The sequence below is a fragment of the Schistocerca serialis genome, unplaced genomic scaffold (genome assembly GCF_023864345.2).
Source record: "Schistocerca serialis cubense isolate TAMUIC-IGC-003099 unplaced genomic scaffold, iqSchSeri2.2 HiC_scaffold_1353, whole genome shotgun sequence".
In the NCBI taxonomy this organism is placed as follows: Eukaryota; Metazoa; Arthropoda; class Insecta; order Orthoptera; family Acrididae; genus Schistocerca; species Schistocerca serialis.
Window position 1 is genome coordinate 11077752 of NW_026047573.1, and position 14557 is coordinate 11092308.

The following is a 14557-nucleotide window of genomic DNA, read 5'->3' on the forward strand; positions in this document are numbered from 1 at the left end:
ACTGTGCAGGTGGGAACTTTCCCTGCAATACATCCTATGTTCCCGTTACCCTCCTGGCCTCAACCTTCATTAGTCACTGTCCTTACCCATTCAGCCTCCTCCCTGTTCCCATTCCAGCACTACACAGCCGTCATTTCACTGCCACACTCAATCTTTTAATTTTTTTTTATTTCTCTCCTTTATGCTACTTAGCCCCTCACCCTCTCCGCACCTTCTCTCCTGCCCTCTGTCTAAACTGAAACACATCACTGTCTGCCACTCCCAACATACTATCCCTCCCCCTCCCCACCACAGTCTCCCCTTACCACCACCCAGTCACCACTCCCATCATGAACCGGTGCTGCTCCTCGCAGTGTGGTTCCACTTCTCTGAGACTGCAGACGTGTATGCAAGTTGTGTTTGCATGAGTGTGTGAGTGTGTGTGTGTATGTGTGTCTACTGCTGACAAAGGCCTTAGTGTCTGAAAGCTATAATTGTGTAAATCGTTTTGTTGTGAATATCGCAACTTAGCATCTCTGCTATATGGTGAGTAGCTGCTTTCCTTCTCTGGTATTGTTACATTCCATCCTGGATTTTCCATTGTTAGACGTTTGCCTCATGTGGATGATTCAGACTAAGACACAATTATGTTATGTGTAACTGTTCCTGGGCAAGGCAGAAGCAGCTGAATAATTTAGAGAAGTGTTGTTGCCACACCTTTTTTTCAGAACATGGGCATTCATTTAGTTTAGTATCACTGTTTCCTTAGAAAATATGAAGTAAATTGTTACAAGCAATGAAAGCCAAGGATCATGACCAGAATGGATTTACAAGATATCAGATTGCTAATTAACGGTAGAAACAGTGACATTGTGGGCAAGGCATTCTGTCTCCCAGCTACCATCATGGAGCAGCTCACATAATGTGACACAATCTATGTTGTATTGGCCAGAAAAGGCCATACATTTGTTACCAACCCATTACCTAACGCCGGCCGCGGTGGTCTAGCGGTTCAGGCGCTCAGTCCGGAACCGCACGACTACTACGGTCGCAGGTTCGAATCCTGCCTCGGGCATGGATGTGTGTGTTGTCCTTAGGTTAGTTAGGTTTAAGTGGTTCTAAGTTCTAGGGGACTGATGACCACAGATGTTAAGTCCCATAGTGCTCAGAGCCATTTGAACCATTACCTAACCTTCCAAAACAAGACCCTAAACCCAGACCTACATTCGTTAAATTAATTCAAAACACAAAAAAATCCTTCAGCAGATAGAACAACATTACAAAAGAGGACTCCACGGCATCATGACTATAAGTGTACAGACTTAGAGTGCTGTATTAGTTTGCTTGGCTTATGGCAGGTGCAGTCTGCACAAAATACAAGACCTGTACACCCTTCAAACTGCCGGTATGTAACATACTTGCTGACTGGTTTATCAGTAAAAGTAATAATTATGTAAATTAGAGTTAGAATAATAGGTTATCTGTTATATGAGAAAAAGTAAGCGAGCTTGTGAACTTTAGACTGCTTTGGAATGGTGCATGAAAAATTAGTTTAAAGGAGAAACATTTATGTACAAAATGTGGAATTATGGTACTGATGACACACACTCACAAATTACTGTGTTGAGTAGATGACCCTTTCTTCAGCTTCTGCTATTGCAGCATACTGCCATTTCAATTTTTGACTGTTATCACAGACTGATGTCTATGTAACTGATGTCTCCCCACCTGTTAGGCACAGGCTGTGACAAGGATGTAGTTATGTAAACCCCATTAATAAATTTCCTGTAGAGATGGTTCTGAATGGAGCAGATCCAAAGAGGTGTCAAGGGGGGTCACGTACCATCAACCAAAACAATATTTTTGTAAAAGCTTTTATAATATCTTAAAGTTTTCTGAGCTAAGCTTTGTCAACTTCAGCATGTGGATGAATTCATGCCTGTAACCTTGTCCTTATGGACCATGAGGCCAATGTTGCCAAGTGGTGCTTGGCAAACTAATTTGTAGCCAGCACTACAAGGGGTTGCAAGTGTGGTTTAGTTACAGCCCTTATTGCTCATAATAGAGAAGTACAGACTGTGTGCAGTGGAGCTGCAAAAAGAATGGCCAGCAAATGATTTGCCTTATTTATTGAAGTTCTTGGTTTCTGAAAAGTAAATTGAGTTATGTCAAAAATTTTTGGTAACCTATAAGCAGGTAAAAAGATGTGGGAACTTTATCACAGATAAACTTTATCAAACAGAGGAGACAGCAGTGGACTAGAAGAATTTCTGAAGAGATATTTATATGGAAATTTGTTTGAAACAAAGTGAAAACCCTGACTGTGATGGCGTTATTTCCAAAAAAGACTTAAGCTATTCTGAGGAGTACAAAGATGGTGCTAACAAGAGTCATAAAAGGAAAATATCCTTCCAGGCACTACAAACTACTGTGATTCCTCGCTGTAATTTACAGTCATACTTTTAAATCATTCATTGTTCACTTATGTGACCTGGAACAATGTGATATTCGCAGACTCTGACATATATTTCTATGTGCACCCATTTCAAAGGCATCTGGTCGTCAATAAGAAGTTCGCTGCATGGCGATACATAGCATTCAAAAAATTTTGATAATATGCAGACCACATCTGCAGTAATATATTAATGATAAAACGTTGTGTTCAATCATTTAGTGTGGGTTAATGTGGAGAAACTGAGTTTTTGCAGAAAAACACTGATTCAAACAATGATATCTACTATGGTACAGGATGCTATGTTAAAACAAAACTTTTACCTCTCCCACCATCAAAACTAAAACAGTGTTATCATTTCCTGTACAAATCAGCTGTTACACCATCTTGCTCATGACAGGTGTTAGCAATGAACAGTTCAAGGTAACTGTGTGGATGTCACTATAATGTTTTTCAGAAAAGGTTAAGCAAATCCACACTTTCCTTATGTGCAACTGAAGAGTGACAGCAGGTTACAGACATACCACACAACCTACTAATACTTCACCTGGCCAATTTAGGTGAAAGAATGAACCTACTCTACGAAATTTGAATCTAATCTCACAAATGTGCATCCTCAAATGACATTTTGTTGGATAACTCTGGTCATTTAGAATGTTTCCATGAAAATTCCATCATTTACTTATACAACCACAGCCCAAATACTGATAATGAATAAAATACCATATATCTCATCCAATCAGTTTCCTTGTCTTTATTCATTAAAAATCATCAATTCAGCAGGCCATATATTTTACCTACAATTTTTAAGTTTAATTTTAAAATTAAAAATATTTAATATATAAGCCAAAAGACAGCAGCAGTAATTTCAGTATTTATTAGGAAGGTGTACTTTGTTTATATCAAAAAATTATATCTATTGTCACTTTTATCAGTTGGCAACATGGCAATGCTCCTGTGTTTATGCATCATACAAATAAAATGTGTTGTGCCATAGTTTTAATGGAGAAATTATTAGCAACAGTATGCAGAACAGAAAGTAAGTGCATCTAAAGAGTAATGTACTGTAGACATACAGCTCTTGAAATATAATAGACAAACAAATTTGTTATTTTGAATGGGGCAGCTGCAGCACCCAAATTGAAGTTAATTTCTGTAATGATGTGCCAACTGATGATTTAAGTATGTATTACACCAGTTGAAGATGGGTTAAATTCTGAAATGTATGTTGCTACAAATAAAAGGTCATACAAAGTGGCTGCTTACTACATTGTTTAAAGCAATAAAGAAATTTGTTTGGTTTAAGGCTACACACTATCTTCATTGTTTTCAACACTGATCTCTGAAATTTACCTATCTAAAGAAAGAACTGGAATGGATATATGCTAGAAGGCCTACAGTACATCAGAAAAACAATATCTTCAGGCTATCCAGTGAAGACCACTTCTGGGAAATGTTCCAAGTAGACTGATGCCTGAACACATGCACCGTGAGCTGTTTGCAAAACTGTCTCCTGATATTCTGAACAAAATAGCTACTTATGTTCTCAGTAGTAGACACAGACCTTCTAGCTTGCCCCTGCCTAGACTTCAATCTACTCAATTCTCATGACCCTTAATCAATAGAACCTCTCAGTCCAGTCCCCCCCACCCGAGCATGCACCTGTGCTTGCTCTCTCTCTCTCTCTCTCTCTCTCTCTCTCTCTCTCTCTCTCTCTCTCTCTGTTCAGAGGCTAGGCACAATTTCAGTTTCATACTTTTGCCAATCAAATTGATAGACAACTGGAAATGTGACAACATTTAAAAAGTGACAGGAGTGCCAGTTTTTGTTTGTGTACAGTAACAAAATTTGATACAGAATGAAATTGGAACACATTTCTCGTGGATGAGTACTGCTTACTTTTGAACTCTAAATGGGCTGCAAAATTAATTGAGTCAAAGGAGCAGTCAGATGACACCTAATGAATCTGGTGTATTGCTAGGATCATAAGAGGTTTACACTTTTCTTTTAGTACATGTCTCATCTAATTGGTGTAGTACTTTAGGAGCACAGATCTCAACTTTTCTGAATGACAGCAGTGACAGCCCATTGGTACTTGGCATTAGAAAATGATTTTTCAGCTCTTGCTGTGTCAAGTGCAACTTTATAACTTCTGAGTTGATAAAAGAATGCATTAATGATGCTGCCAATGTTCTGCATCCACTGAATGCAAATTGGTTTGGAATAATCAGTCCTTCTTGGCATGAGAGAGCAGTACATGCCAGAGAAGTATGTGAGGTTATAGTTCAATTCATTTATCTTGGCGGCTCGCGCATGCCCGCCCAGATGCGGGAGATTGCAGCGTTGCCAGTTGTACGCGCCAAGAGAAGCAGCGCCGTAGCAGTGTAGTTCTCAAACTTACGTTTAGGGGGGAGCGCGCAGTTTATGAAGTAAAGCCACCACGGCCGCATTAAACCTTTCGCTGCTACAGAGACGTGCTCCCCGCATTCCACGCCGTGCGCGATTTTGTAACCACTGCACTGCTCGCCTGTGCAGACACATAGTGTTCCGACTGCTTTGACACACTTATCATTCGATTTCACAAAAACTATTTGGCCCAAAAATTTGATTTTGACACATCTTCTTGACTGATACCTTCCCCCCATAAATGACTTAATTTTGTTTCGATTTTCAACGCAGTTATATTGCAGCATTAAATGTAGTAAACCATTGCACGAAATTTTGAAGAGTTTGCAGAGGTAAAGTTCATAGCGTATACTTTCCGTATGTTCGATTGTAGTTACCACAATGTTGAGAATGAAATGTGGACAAGATACCTAAATTTCATATAAAATTTACTGTATAACAACATCTCATTTAATTTAAGTACCAGATTGGTGTCGTATGTAATATTGAGAAATATTCCGTCTCTCGCGACTGTAATAAAAGTTTTATTTACACCAGGCGCATTTGACTTTATTTTAAAGCACTTCAATCAATCAAAAGGAAGTACACAAAATACGTTAAACAAAACTGTGGACTTACAAAAACATTAGGACTTGAATATACTGTGTATCAGTGCTCTGGGCTATGTCAAATATAATTTTTGTGTGTAGCACACACAAAAAGCATTTATTTGCTAAAACACTGATCGGCCGACACAAACGTTGAATATTGTGTTACCTCAGCACAAAACTACGAAAGGTGACTTGGCAATGGAGGAGACACAATGCTGTCCAATGAAGATGCTTCAAAAGAGAAAAACGCGTCTGGTCTAAATAAGACGCTTATTACAGTTGCAGAAGAGGAATATATTTCAATACCATTGGTAAAATTGCAACTGTGGAACAAAAACAAGAAAGAGAACATGAGTATTATTGTGTATGTGCCTTACCCTTCATTGTTGTCAATCGCTGCGATAGTCTTCTGCATCGCTGTACTCAGTGTCGCAGTCCGAATCATCAGGTCTTAGAGTTATGACGATGGGTTCAAGCAGATTGTCAATTACAATTTCCCTGTCCATGTCCTCCTCCTGTAGCCTTTGTGCATGCCGAACACATTCAGCCCATGCTGAAGAAGTAATTCTGTCAAGTGCTTCGTGCAGAAGCCTTTCTGTATCGGCAATTTTAAATGTCACGTTTCGTTCTGCGACATACCCTTTCACTTGTGCCCAAATTAACTCTATCGGATTGTATTGGCAATGGTACGGTGGCAAACGCAAAACTGTGTGTCCATGTTCCTGTGAAATACAATCGATTTCATAAACTTTTGTGCGAGGCTTATGAAGCACTACAAGATTCAACATTTCAGCACGAGTTTGGTTGGCAGTATGTGGAATATTTTTACTTGCAAGCCATAACATGATATCAGCTTTTTTTGTACTTGTTGTGGGTGTCTTGTCAACAACAACAGAGTGATAAGTCGCATTGTCCACTACAATCACCGAGTTTGCAGGCAAGTAAGGGAGAAACTGATTCCTAAACCACAATTTAAATGTCTCAGAGTTCATTTCGGAATGATAATCCCCTGAATTTCTCTTTTTTGCCCGGAACACTAATTTGCTTTCTGGAATGAATCCAGAAGCAGAACCAGCGTGAAGCACAATTATTCATCCACCTTTACCAACTGGTACTTTAAACCCACCCGAACCATCACTCATTTTCCAACACGCTTTCCTTGTGTGATTTTGGTTCACCTATGTTTTGTCCAAGAAAAAAATGTTCTTATTCCCGGATTTTCTTACTTCAATAATATGTCTTAAAAACTGTGCCCTTGAAGCAGCGATATCACTATGTTCCATTAAAAACTTTCTTCCGTCATTTGTATGTACATATTTGAATCCAATGTTTTTAAGTATTCTATTCATTGAAGTCATGCTACCTTTAAAATTTATGGTTTCACGCATTTTCACAGTGATTTTTTTTTACAGTAGGAAATTCGCCTGTGTTGTACATGTTGAGCACTTCTCGTCTTAGAACATCTTTGTCGAAATTATCTAAATTAGTTACAGTCCTCTCACGAGTGCGATATTTCCCTGGCGATCTGAAGAGTGGGCTTCCACAGGTCTCCGTAGATAACTTTCCTTCATTGGCAATCCGCTGAACGGTTCTCAAGCTAACGCCTGTCGCTTCTGCAGTGCGTTCCTGAGATCTGGCAACATCCGTGATAGGTCCACCGTTTTCTGCTTCGCGCTTGAAAAAAGCGTGAATCCGGTAAATTATGTCCCTCGCCTGTTTATGGAGAGTTTGTTGCTTACCACCATTATCAGCCATGACAACTTGCAACAAATGCAATAAAAATTCACCAAAGAATAACTACAATCACATTTAACACTCGCACTCGCCAAGACATTCCCAGCAGACCTTTCAGAAAACTACTGAACACTCATTGGCTGTCAGCGGATGCGTGACGTCAGGTGCGTAGAACGAGCCTTAAATCGACCGCAGTCGTTCATGGTTCCAACTATACAGAGTGTTCATTTTAATTGGAGACATTGAAATATCCGCAAATCTACACATCGGATCAAACAAATTTATAACCAATTTTTTTTTGACTCAGAGGGGGACATCCAATGTTACCAAATTCGACGAATTTGTAGTCAAATTTGTTATAATTGGATGTCCCCTTCCGGGAGGAACTAATTTTCATTAGGATTTCTTTTGGCTCTGTGTGTCGTTTTCAAGAGATTTCAATGTCCCCATAAAATGAACACCCTTTACAACGTAAACAGTGTTTATAAATTGGGAAATATTCTATCTTTAGCAACTGTAACAAAACTTTCTTTATACCAGAGTCATTTTGCTTTTTTCTAAAACGCTCTGATTAAAACGAAGTTGGCGAAGTACACAAAACTGAATTTTGGACGTAATAAAACATAAAACTAAAATATATTGCCAGCGAGGCACAGTGCGCAAACATTTTGTTTTTGTCACAACGGACAGCAAATACTTGCCAAAACATAGATCAGTCGACGAAACCATTCAATATGATGTTGCCAAAGCAGCGAAGCAAAGAATTCCGTCAGACAATCAAATAGCTCGGCAACATACGAGCCGAAATTCTGCTCTAAATAATACTTTTAATACTGCCGCAAAAGAATATATCTCAATATGAATAGTAAAACAGTGACTGCGGAAGAGGCGATATACAAACAAAACGGATAACATGAATATTGTATGTGTGCCTTTTCGTTGTTTTTAATTGCTGTGAAAAGAAATATTGGAGGAGAAAATTACAAAAACTGAAAACTTATTATGATTATAATGAAGCACAGGAAATTTCAAAACATTACATGCAAACGAATAAAATTCATTAAGTAAGACACTTCGCTATTGTTTTTAAATAAATAAAATATTTAGTATGCAACAAGCCTTGAACTCAGAATCTTCCGATTAGCAGCCCAACACCTTAACCATTACGCCAACGCAGCTACTCATTTCTGGCATCTCCTGGAGCACTCTAAACGTTTGCAAAATACCGACAAACACTGTTTGGGTGACTATGAATTACTCACGTTGCGTCGAAGTACAATAGGAAATAAACAATTACCGCTGTTCTTTATTGCGAAAACGCGGTTCGTGAGACTGATACAAACACCTTTCCTTGCTATCGCCTGAATTAGGAGGCTTATTGTTTGTTTGGTTTAATTAATTAATAGAATATGAAGCAATTGGTGTAAAGAATGCTTTTTCCAAACTTTCTATAAAAGAAAGTCTGCTATCAAGACATTGCTTTTGTTCAATTACTTCATTTATGACTGAACGTTTCTAAAATTAAAGACACTCGTCCGTGCTCTGCACTGCAGTCGAGATCTGGCAACGTCGTTTTCTGTTCATTGGCTGACTGATTTGTGACGTCAAATGTGCAGAACGAACCTAAACTCGGCCGCCAAGATATATGACGCGCACCTTAGTGAAAGAAATGTACAGAGGAGCAATGATGCAGGTGAGAAGTAGTGTGGGCATGACAAAGGAGTTTTCAGTAAAAGTAGAGTAACATCAATGATCTGTGCCTAGTCCCTATCTCTTTGACCTGATTATGGATGTGCTGGTGAAAGATGTGAAGAAGGAGGCGCCATGGAATATGATGTTTGCGGATGATGTGGTTCTTTGTGAGCAGAGCATTGACAGACTTGACGAAAAGCGGGAGGATTGGAGGAAGGCACTAGAAGAAACAGGGATGAATATTAGCAGGAGAAAGTCAGAATATTTAGCACTGAAGGATGTCCAGATGAGGTCTTGCAAGATCCAGGATGATGAGCTGAAATCGGTCTGCAAATTTAAATACCTGGGTCATACATACAGAGCGACGAAGGACTGGAAAGCAAGATACAACACCAAATAAATTGTGGTTGGAGCAACTGGAGGAAAATGAGTGGAGTGTTGTGTGACAAGAAGGTGAGCATTGGGTTGACAGGGAAAGTGTACAAGTCAGTGGTAAGGCCTGCTATGATATACAGGGCAGAGACATGGCCAATCACAGTAGCCCAGGTAAGGAAGATGGAAGTGGCAGAAATCAAGATGCTGAGGTGGATGTGTGGGTTAACAAGGAAAAACAGGATTAAAAATTAATTTGTTAGAGGAGCTGTGAAAGTGGGACCCATGGGGAAAGAGATACAAGAGAGCAGACTAATGAGGTATGGACACTTACAAAGAAAAGGGGAAGAGTATATCAGAAACAGAGTTGAAGATATAAAGATTGAAGGTGCAAGAAGGAGAGGAATACTGAAGATGAGGTGGAAGGATAAGATATCCAGGGACCTAAGGGGGAAAGGATGGAAGAAGGAAGAGGCAACGGATAAAGTACTATGGAGGAGAAGGATCCAGAAGATCAACGCCAACCCTATGTGACATGGGTCAAGGCGACGATGAAGAAGAAGAAGAAGAAGACAATGTACGACATCTTCAGGTGTGCAATAAAATTCCTTCATGCATCTGAAGTCTTGTCCTTCATGACATTAGATCCACATTCCAACGTTCATGTTGCTACAATCATGGGTTGTATAAGCAACCAGTTAATCAAAATTACTACACAGTTAAGACTAGTCAGTTGCTTCAGAGTATCATCAAAGCTGTCAAACAATCTGCAATGTTTGTTGTAGCTGTGACTTATAATATAGTGTAAAAATATTAAATAAAACATTTTCTAAATCCAGCAGGTAACAGCAAGAGCATGTAGGTTTCCTTGAACATACATCTGTTGAAATCTTATTGGAGCGAGTACACTGACGGAGGCATTTTATTACGTAATATTTTGAAAATTAGAAAGTTTCTCTATCTTGCCATTTGTTAATACCAAAAGACTGACTTAACAGTAACACACCAGGTTACCAAAATGCACTTTAGTGTAAGTAGATGACAAAGCAGAAAGGATGGCATCATGCATATCTTCATGACTAGTAGTTCAGCCCTTGAAGTATCATCTATACAAGGACACTATTGAAGTTGTTCAATATATCAAAGATGCCATTGACTCCAGACCTCCAAATGATAAATCAATATTACAATAGAGGAGAATACTAGAAAAGAGATAGTTGGAAATGTTCAAGTAATCTAGTTAGTGACGACAGACTGTTGCTTTCAAAAAATGTTTCATTACAGCAATAAAATCTTTCTTTGACTTTGTTGAAAGCCAAAAGTACCATGAATGCCAATTATAGGTGAAGTTACATGTTAAGTCAACATTACGTGTCATCAAAATCAGGAAAAAATGTTTATAATAATTCTATGCTGTTTGGTTTAAGTATCTTACCAACTAGCATAAGGAGATGCACTCTGTTCCTACTTGACACCTCAACATTAGCAACATATATCCTATTCTTGTATCATTCTGCTACATCAATTGCTCAGCTACCACACACAAATGCTACAGGTGGCATGTACAATGACACTGTTATGCCTGACCTTTTGGGCTATTCAAATAATTTGGTCAATGCTGTTCATGAGATACCTGCAATTAATACTGCTGCAAAGATCTCGGTACGGAAGTATGATACAGAAATACTGACCACTAATTTCTATCCAGAGCATTCACTTCTGCCCAACACCATGTCGTGTATCTCTTCCATACACTTCAGTCATGGTTCAATCCAGGAACTGCCACAACATGAGGTCCAAATGATTGGAAAAGAGCACAAGTAGTTCCAGTTTCCAAGAAGGGTCGTCGAGCAGATGCGCAAAACTATAGGCCTATATCTCTGACATCGACCTGTTGTAGAATTTTAGAACATGTTTTTTGCTCAGGTATTGTGTCATTTCTGGAAACTCAGAATCTACTCTGTAGGAATCAACATGGATTCCAGAAACAGCGATCATGTGAGACCCAACGCGCTTTATTGGTTCACGGCACCCAGAAAATATTAGATACAGGCTCCCAGGTAGATGCCATTTTCCATGACTTCAGACTGGTCAGATACAGGCTGCCAGGTAGATGCCATTTTCCTTGACTTCTGGAAGGCATTCGATACAGTTCTGCACTGTTGCCTGATAAACAAAGTAAGAGCCTATGGAATATCAGCCCAGTTGTGTGGCTGGATTGAAGAGTTTTTAGCAAACAAGACACAGTATGTTGTTCTCAATGGAGAGACATCTACAGACACTAAAGTAATCTCTCGCATACCACAGGGGAGTGTTATGGGACCACTGCTTTTCACAATATATATAAATGACCTAGTAGATAGTGTCGGAAGTTCCATGCGGCTTTTCGTTGATGATGCTGTAGTATACAGAGAAGTTGCATCATTAGAAAATTGTAGCGAAATGCAGGAAGATCTGCAGCGGATAGGCACTTGGTGCAGGGAGTGGCAACTGACCCTTAACACAGACAAATGTAATGTATTGAGAATACATAGAAAGAAAGATCCTTTATTGTATGATTATATGATAGCGGGACAAACACTGCTAGCAGTTACTTCTGTAAAATTCTGGGAGTATGCGCATGGAACGATTTGAAGTGGAATGATCATATAAAATTAATTGTTGGTAAGGTGGGTGCCAGGTTGAGATTCATTGGGAGAGTCCTTAGAAAATGTAGTCCATCAACAAAGGAGGTAGCTTACAAAACACTCGTTTGACCTACACTTGATTATTGCTCATCAGTGTGGATCCGTACCAGGGCGGGTTGACAGAGGAGATAGAGAAGATCCAACAAAGACCGGCGCGTTTTGTCACAGGGTTTTTTGGTAAGCGTGATAGCATTATGGAAATCTTTAACAAACTCAAGTGGCAGACTCTACAAGAAAGGCGCTGTGCATCGTGGTGTAGCTTGCTGTCCAGGTTTCGTGAGGGTGCATTTCTGGATGAGGTATCGAATATATTGCTTCCCCCTACTAATACATCCTGAGAAGATCACAAATGTAAAATCAGAGAGATTCGAGTGCACATGGAGGCTTTCTGGCAGTCATTCTTCTCACGAACCATACATGACTGGATGAGGAAAGGGAGGTAATGACAGTGGCACATAAAGCGCCCTCCACCACACACCGTTGGGTGGCTTGCAGAGTATAAATGTAGATGTAGATGTAGGTCATGGTAAGTTACCTGAGCTGGTTGGTTAAATACACAAATCAGGATGCTTTGCCATCACATTTTGATTTTACGAGTTGACTGACTCACCTCCATTCTGATGTTGGGATTAGATTAGACAACAACCTCACTTCAGCAGAATTCCATGCACACTATGTCTGAATATCACATTGGCCCCAGTAGCAGAGAGGAGGTGATACACTTTACAATACAAAGAAAGGGAATCTGGCTATCTCTCACTACTCCTGTGGAGACACCATCAATACTAACATTGTTCAGGATGCATACTCTTGCTGTACAAGTTCGTGAATCATCTCAATTATGAACCGTGAATCAATGCCAGGATTAACTCCTGTCTCAAATACTGATTTTGTATGTTCAAAATCTGGCACAAGGGGAGTGTGGCAGAAGCCAGACATTTTCTGCATGTGAGATAAACACCCATTGTAAAATTTGAAGAGCTTTACTGTTGGTGTTTAATGAGTTAAATCTGATACAAAATTCGTTTACATTTGAAAAATATTGAACACTGGAATGATATTGACCAATGGATAGCCATCTGATACATGTAAATCTTCTACTACAATACTGACAACACTCTGCTATGAAGTGCTGTGCCGAGAATGAATATAATGGCACAGTCCAGTAAAAATTCAGACATCTTACCTGGCAACTTAGGAAGCAGAGGAAAGCAGGCCAAGCTGCAGTAATAGAGTGACATTTCGTTTTGGGGAGACGGTTGATATTGTAATTATGTCCAGATTATGGAACAGATTGCTGCATACCATATGAGCTGGGCTGTCTGAGAAGCCTATGGAGCAAAATATCTTAGGAGGGAGGTGCTGTCATTCTGTTTACCATAAACAATTAAGCAAGAAAGTGTAACTCAGATGAAATAGCAGTATGCTGATGCTACGAAATACAGCAGCGAGAGTGACTGGAAAGTAAAGTTGGGTCATCATGGAGCGTTCAGGAAAGCTGAGCAGACGGACAAAGCAGATCAGATGCATGACGAACACATAGCAGCCTCCCACAAGAACTACTCATTTCCAGTACAGTTATTCATTCTGCAGCAGAGCAGGCTGGAGGAGCAACCTATGTCAGTATGCTGTCTACTTGTCAAGCTGTCTATGTGATTCTGTGGAACAGCAGGACCCATTGTGGAGACTGATGTCGTTTAGTGCAAGTTGCATAGAAGTAGTGTAGATGTAGATTGATGACATGCTCCAGTAAGTGCATGTCAGAGGGTTCTTTGAACCATGTTCACATTTTTTCTCTACCGTTCCACTCTCCAGCTGCATGTAGGAAAGACAAACACTTAAGAGAGTTCAGTTTCCACGTGGATACATTTAAGTTGTTAGAATTGTTGAATTGAAATTTCTCCGTACTTACACAGGTGTCAACCAAATATTTCCACATTTCTACGTAAATCTAGCTTCAATGAAAAAAGTGTTTGTTTAAATGGTTGCCATGACAATTATCATATCAGTGATTTTCTCTCCGCTTCACCTCCCCCCTCCACCCATTTCACGATATTACAAAATGAAGTGTCCTTCTTTAAACTTTTTCAGTGTACTCAATTAGTCTTATCTGATAAGGATCCCATAAACCACAAGAATACGTTGGTGTCTACTAAATGTTCTAGCAATAAAATGCAGTCTTTGGCTTGGCTTCTAAACAACATTATCATTTCAATTTAAGTTGTTTGTAACTCAAAAGCCTACATATCTAGTAGAACAGACTACCTTTTATATTTATGTGGTTTCCTGTGTAGTTGAAATTTAACAGATTTATTTTGGTACTTATGTGAATGACCTCACACTTTTTATTTATTTATCTTTTTTTTTTGGGGGGGGGGGGGGGTGGTATCACATTTCCATTCTTCACACCATACAGATATTAAGATTAAATAATTTTGCAATTGATTTTAATACTGTGATGTCTTCCTTGGATGGCAAATATCAGTATCAGCTGCAAACAATTTCAAAAGGAGTCCTCCTAAGCCATTTATATAGCTTGCCTCGAGTGAGAGAATGGCCCATTATCCATGGGATATGTGCAGCTGGTGGCAATGCTCTTCCTTCCCATTGCCCCATAAAGTCTTAGGCAGGCTGATGGGCAAAGC